The sequence below is a fragment of the Perna viridis genome, chromosome 4 (genome assembly GCF_037379345.1).
Source record: "Perna viridis isolate PV_CMFRI_1.1 ecotype Kerala chromosome 4, ASM3737934v1, whole genome shotgun sequence".
NCBI lineage: Eukaryota > Metazoa > Mollusca > Bivalvia > Mytilida > Mytilidae > Perna > Perna viridis.
This window is the reverse complement of record NC_142448.1, coordinates 37,511,177-37,518,515: the sequence shown is the minus strand read 5'-3', so window position 1 is coordinate 37,518,515 and position 7,339 is coordinate 37,511,177.

Genomic DNA, 7,339 nt, shown 5'->3' with positions numbered 1-7,339 from the left:
GGTATGTTCCCAATTCCAATGGGGTATAACTCCAAATAAAATTCAGTGATCATAAATTCCTGGTAATATGCATAATATACATAACTATAGAGTGTAACTACCTACAAAGATTCATGTAATTAAGTTCAGTAGTTTCTAAGAAGTTTTGACGGACAAAAAGACAGACCACAATCAATATAAATCCCAAACAAAGTTGGGGGAAAAAACACGGCATTCATTTAGGCGTTAGTAACATTTCTCATGAGAGATTTAGAGAGTAATCAAGGGAACCAATACTCTAGCGGAATTCAAAATGTAATAGATTGTTACAATGTAGAATGCAAAATACTGTGAAAATCCTATTTTCCATGGTGTACCAATTTAATATAGAATTTGTAGCGACATTTTAAAAAAAAATAAACCATTTAAAAACTTGCTTTGGGGTTTCCCTGAGAAAGCTTACGCAAAAGTGAATAAGTGAAAAATTTGGTTCCAAACGAATAAGAGATTTCCATAGATGTGTAAACTGAAAACCTGAAAACCACGAATTCAAGAATCCATGAACTTGTGTTTCTTTCCTTATTTTCGAAAATTCGTATCCACGAATTTAAGTACTTTTACAGTACATTATTACAGGTCAAATGAAAGAAAACAGCATCATAGCTCTCTAAAACACTAAGGAGACGTGATATATCTCATAATTTAATGTAAATATGGTCAAGTGTTCGTCAAAGTAAAACATAAGAAAACGAACCTCAAATAATTAAGGGAATGTACCAACAGTACAAATGGACAAGTTCGCGGGGTGAAAGTTTCACTATTTAGTGCCTTCAATATTCTTACGTAGGAGTAAATGTCATGGTGCTTTTACAAATCATAAGAAATTCGCAAAAAGGGGTGGGGGATTATTTTCATGGATATTTAATGACCGCAAATTTTGTTAAAAGTACGTATCCGCAAAAATATCTATTAAAATAAGACATTTCAAGCATCGTCCGAATTGTTTGTTATAGTAATAAGCCTGCATGGAGTTTTTTCACTTACTGATAAGTTTTGGCTTTACCACCTTTCCGAGTTTGAGAAAAGAAATAAATTGCCCGATAAATATGACCGGCGGGACCTGAACTATTGACTTTCTGACGTCATATTCAGAAATCGTGCATGCATTCAGCTAATTCATTTCAGTTTCCTCCATATTGCAATACGGAAGTGAGGTAATTTGCCTATCACGGATGTTCATCTTTCAGATATTACTAACAAGAAAAGCACATTGGTGCGATGAAAAGATCCACTTCAAACTTTCTTTGACAAATGAACATGTATTTTTGGTTAAAATCATGATGATTTTAAAAACAAATCTGAAGAATTTATAATCTGTTATAGTATTTATACCTGTCCACGGATCAAACAGATAAGGGTCTGTTTTGTCTAAGCATACACCCTAAAACAATGTGGTACTGTTCCACAGAAGCAATTTACTTTCACATGTTTTATAATTTCATAGACATGAAATTGAAAAATTGATCTTGTAGACAAGGAAAAAATATTGAATGAATATACAAATTTCATATCTCGTTGACTTCCTGTTGATGGCTTTAATTCGTTAGGAGTAATACGCGTGCCATTCATGAGGATAGGCTGTCAAAATAACAAAAGTTATCAAAAATAGGAACAGTTCTGAATGGAAGTTCTGTCAGGAATATCTGCATATCAAGCAAATCTACACACCCATACTACTGCTAAAATGCCAAATGTAATTTAAATCACAAGGTGTCTGGTATACGTTCATTTCCTACAGTTTTCATAGTGTGCATACCCCACGTCAATAAAAAATACGTAAATTTGACGGTTAAATTAAAGACTTTAAGTCCATTCTCGGATTATATGGAAATATAAACCTAACAGGCACAGGCCCGGGAGAGCAATAATTGATTGAGAAGTCTTAAGAAGGGTAAAGATCTTCAACATGAAACCGTCCATTACATTAAGGAAGAAACAATACATTCGACACAAGATATTCCCGAGTTTCTTTTACACACAATTTAACAATTTCAATCATTTCAGAGGTGAATATTTCTATGTTATTATTCCAATTTGTAGAAGCTTTGTACTTGACCTTACAGAACCCCACTTCAGGTGATATCCAAAAACACCTTTATTTAGTCTGAATGATTTGCGAAAAACTCTCATAGAATAAAAAGAAAGCTACACTTAATGAGGGTAAACATTTTATACTTGAGCTTTGATCACAGAATTAAACGAGGTCAAATAAAATGCAAATTGCTAAAGGCAATAAAATAGCAAATGTTTTATTCTACACTATAACCGTGAGACAATAAAAAAAATGTTGGTGAAAAACACCGAAAAAATTGTGGTCAATTACAAAATATAATTTACTACCGTGTTTTCATGTACCAGTGTCATAAAATCAAAGGGAAGTGACAAGTGGAACATGTTTTGTAGCAACTTTAGGTGAAATCTATTATCTAATTACTATAACATTCGTGAACATGATACGACAAAACATTTGAGTAAGTGGTAGGAAAACCGCTTCAGTCCGGTCAGACATGTTAAAGTCACCAGAAAAGGAATAACCAACGTCTAAATATACTTGTCAAATGTTACCTCCTGGCTGTACCAAGTTTACAATGTGAATTTGCTGGTTTTCTCGTCTGCGTGGTTTTGTAAACGGAGATTTTTTTAATTTTTTTTTCTGCGACGATAGATTTAAAGTATTTGTGCAATTTACGTGAAAGGTATTTTGCTAACTGTTATATTTTGAAGATCTTTTTTTTGTTTTAAAATAGAATTCGTGGCGACATCTTAAAAAAATACATTTCTAAACCATTAAGAAAAATGCTTTGGGTTTCCATGAGAAAGTTGAAGCAAAAGTGAATTTGGGGCAAAGGTTCGAAAATCTTAGGTAATATCTTCTGTCAAAAACGTGTCACTGTTTTGGTACATAGATTTGAATTTCAATTTCGCATGTACCGGTACTTCCAATATTGACTCATTTTATGAAATGTACAGGTTGAGATACACTTTATTTAACAGGGTTTCCTCGCTAGCCCACTGTCAAACACCTAAGCATCTACCACACACAAATACTAGTAACCCAAGACTTTAATAGACCTCAAGTCACAACACATCAAGGTATTAAACGAATCTAATTAAATGATCTGCACTCAATAAACGAGATTTTTTTTCCTTTTGTTGTTCAATTACAAAAATCTGCCTTAATTTGACTATAGGAAATGACTAACTATTGTGAGGCTGATTGAATTTCCACATTTATTATCATAGTAAGTTTTGAAACAAATGCAATTCTTACGATTGGTAAGAAAAAAAAGGATTGAAAACAGTTCCCAATCTGAATATATATGTCAATTTTCTTCTTATTAATGCATTATAATTTGCAGGTAAAGCAACATTTTATTCTCCAATAGCGTTACTATTTGACAAACAGAATGAATAAAAAATTAAAAGGGAGCGGAAATTACATAACAAATAAAATAAATTAAAGAAAAAAAACCATAAAAATATATGTATTAAATTGTGTCTGACCTAATAAAATACAATAGCAATGACTTTCTCAGTCATTTAAGACTGACTCGACTAAAGACCTCGTTTAACTCCTCTTTTCATAAATTTCATTTCATATGGGAAGTTGAACAGACCTTTTAATTAGTGGTAATCCTAGAATTCACCCATTTATGAAAAGATAGTACTTTATCACTTAACAATCTAAAACATGGGCAAATTATGAGAATTAAAAAGTCACAAAAGGTGTTTACAAGACAGATATAGTTTCCTACAGGTGCAAAATGATCTCCAAAGACTATTACCTGGACAGGTATATATAATCGAATTATCATATCGTTATTCCTTATCTGATTACACAGGTAACACTTATTTCATTCACTGTTCGTCAAACAAATGTCAAAATTGGGTATTGAGTAGCACCCTGCAAGTGCACCGGGCTGCAGTCACATCCAGCCCAGGTCAGACTTATGAATGGGGGTCATATATGATATTATTATTATATTTCATATAGACATATATTTAATATTTTCTCCATGTCTGCATGGGTGAAACCATAACCGGCTTAATTACGGCAGTTTTATTGACAGAACTCTCTCACAAAGATAAATGACTTCCCCGTGAAACATTGAGAGCAGAAAGATTTCAGGCATGATAGGAATAACGTGTATATACGTTAAGATGGCTAGTTTTGATAAAAATCGTAAATCATCTTTTCAAACAAAATATTGACATTTACATATGTTTTCCAATTATCACGTTACCTGGTCAGGTAACTAATTAATCTACCCTATTGCATTGGGTGGACATTGCACATTGATATTGCACTTTATGGCTAGTGACTAGGTCACTGCGCGACAACGTATATTTATTTACAATTCTGAAATATCAATTGAATTTAATCCATGTGGTTACGCAATATAATATGTTCATTCAGCATTTTCATTCATAAAATGCACTATAAAAATGAATTATCATGGTATTGAATTTGAAACGTTTTTTAAATGTTCCTTCTAGTTTTATAGAAAATAATATTCAATTTCTGCAAAAGGGGAGAACAATACACTAAAAAGTACAGGTTGATTATTTTTAGAAAATTAGAAGTACTTTAAAATGCACTTATACCATAAATAACAAAAATTAGCAAATTGTACTCTACTCAAACTTGTGCACCATATTTTGTCAGAAATTATACTTATTCATTACTTAGTATTAAAGAGATTGTCCATGTGAAAATCAGGCAGATCCTATTATATGGGTGGGTGGCACAGGGAAAATTATTATCCCACTGAATTTTTTGTTAAAATGCAATGTATATATCAAATGTATGTCAAATAGTATAAAGTCAGTTTTAAATTGATAAAGGATAGCTCAGAAAATGATTTTATACTTCCCTAACAAAGCATCTAAATTTTAGTCAAATCAAAAAAAAAAAAAAAGGAAAACATGAAGAAGAAAATTTCAATGCTTTATATGCAATTTATTTCTCTTTAATGGTAGAAGTCAATGAAAAACCAACATTTACATTTGAGGAAGGGTGCATTTATGATATGAAATGGGTGAAAAACTTCTGAAAACAAAATTTGTACTTTGTAAACAACTGCCTGGTTTTTGCATGAACTCCCTCATAATTGCAACCTCAAAGACTTTGTCGATGAAATGTTATTAACTACTTTAAGGATCAAACTCTACGCAGTGGCAGACGTTCTTTAATTCTCTTACTAACCGTTACAGACAGGCCTTTCCAAATTTTCGGACATTTTTTTCAAATCAAACGATGTTTGACAATTGGATAACGCTGCGGAAAATCATTCACTTTTTTCCGACATTGCAAGATTCTTGTATTTTTAAGAGGGCTGGCTGCAGCATCTACAGTGAATTTCGAAAGTCAAACGCCGTTTCGGAGCTTGTATAAGGACATTATCAACAAAATCATAGACACATTCACCGCTACTATGTATAGCATTTATAATAAAGGAGAAATACTAACTTAACATTATTTTTATTTGCAAATTTGAAAAATGTCTGTAAGTTTCAATAATTGGAAAAAAATACAGAATTATCTATGAACTTGGAGTGTTTATAAAGCAAAGTGTAAAACACCTGTAAATTTTTACATGTGCTTTACCTGTCTTCCTTGTAATTATCTAGGCAGGTCAGAAGCTTCGATACCAGCCATCACCTGGGTTTCATGCTCGTGGCTATTACAGGGGTCAAGTATCAAAAAACTTCAAACAACCAAAAAATACTCAACCTACAAATTATACCCAACTTAAGTGTGCATTTTATTGGAATAGATACTAAACCATCATCATCATAGTATCCGCTTACAGATTTATTTACATGTCAATTTCACGGTAATTTACTCTCCCTTATCATAAATGTAAAACTTACACCAAGTATCAAAAGCACATCAGGCTATTAAAATTTGATTTTAATGATCATATATTAATTATGAGCATTTTATTAAACTAATAAGATTTTCTGCTATATGCATATCGTACAATGGAGAAGTTTGTTGGTTGCATTTTAATAGAGTTGTTTAGTTTTCCCACTAGAAAAAAAACAGGATGTTATTACGCAAAGCCAATGTAATATGTAAAATCAAGAAACAAGATTAAGCGTAGTTGTTGGGTGAACAGAGAATAATATAACACTATTCCAATTATTCAACTGCAATAAACCTTACAAAGAATTACATGTATGTTTATATTTATTTTTCTGCATAAAACTCTTCTTCGATTTTTGCCAAGCAATAAGACAAATCTACTTTAACGTATGGTCATAGTCCATTTACTAATAGACTCCATTCATCATTCAAGGTCTTCTTGGAACTATTCCTACTTTTATCAAAGTGTTCCAGGGCACAAACTGTACAATGAATAAATTACAAATACCAAGCGAATGTACAACCCTAAACTAATAGAACCATCGAATGAGAAAAGTCGAGGGAAACCAACATTAAAATATGTACACATGTACTATAGTGGTATAAAATATTATAAATAAGATAAAACCATCAACACAGAAAGGTCAAGCAATCCACAAAATGTCTACTGTGGTCACAAATATATGACTTACCCATGACTGATGATGATGACTTTACTAACTACGGAGCAAAGATTTTGTATGTACTTTCCCTTTTGGTTTTGGTGCCCTTTGGTGGCCTTGAGATATCATTTGTTTTTTTCGTTGTCTTTCCAGTCTTACTTCAGGTGTAAAAACACTGACCTCAGAAAAGTACAAATAAGTAACACATACTTGCAAGTCATGTGAAATATTATAGGTTCAACGAATTGCATAAAATATGTAACAAAATCAATATGCATTGAACATGTACATGTAAATGATAATATTAACAAAATGATGTTAATATTTTATTGTCTTACAAATATACCTATAAAAGTCACTGTCTCTAAAATACAATATTTATTTTATTTTAATGACCTACTGAAACTCGCACTGATAAATGCAACATGTAACATTTCTGATTTTAATTTGTCTGTACAAACTATTAAAATCATATGTTAAAATTTTGATATCATAACACGATTTTATCGAAGGTTTAGTACATATAGAGGAATAACCAGTTAATTTGACTTTTTTAATAATCAAACTTTTGAAGATAAAAAATGTCAAAAAAGTAATAAAATGAAAATGTCAACATATTAAATGAAAATAAGTTAAATTGAACGTTATAATTTAATATAATTTCCAATTGACCCAATCAAGTAAAAATAATCGTAATCTATAAAGTTTGTTAAAATCTTTACGAATATAATAAAGTCATACCAAAAACTAATAATTTACCAATCTAATT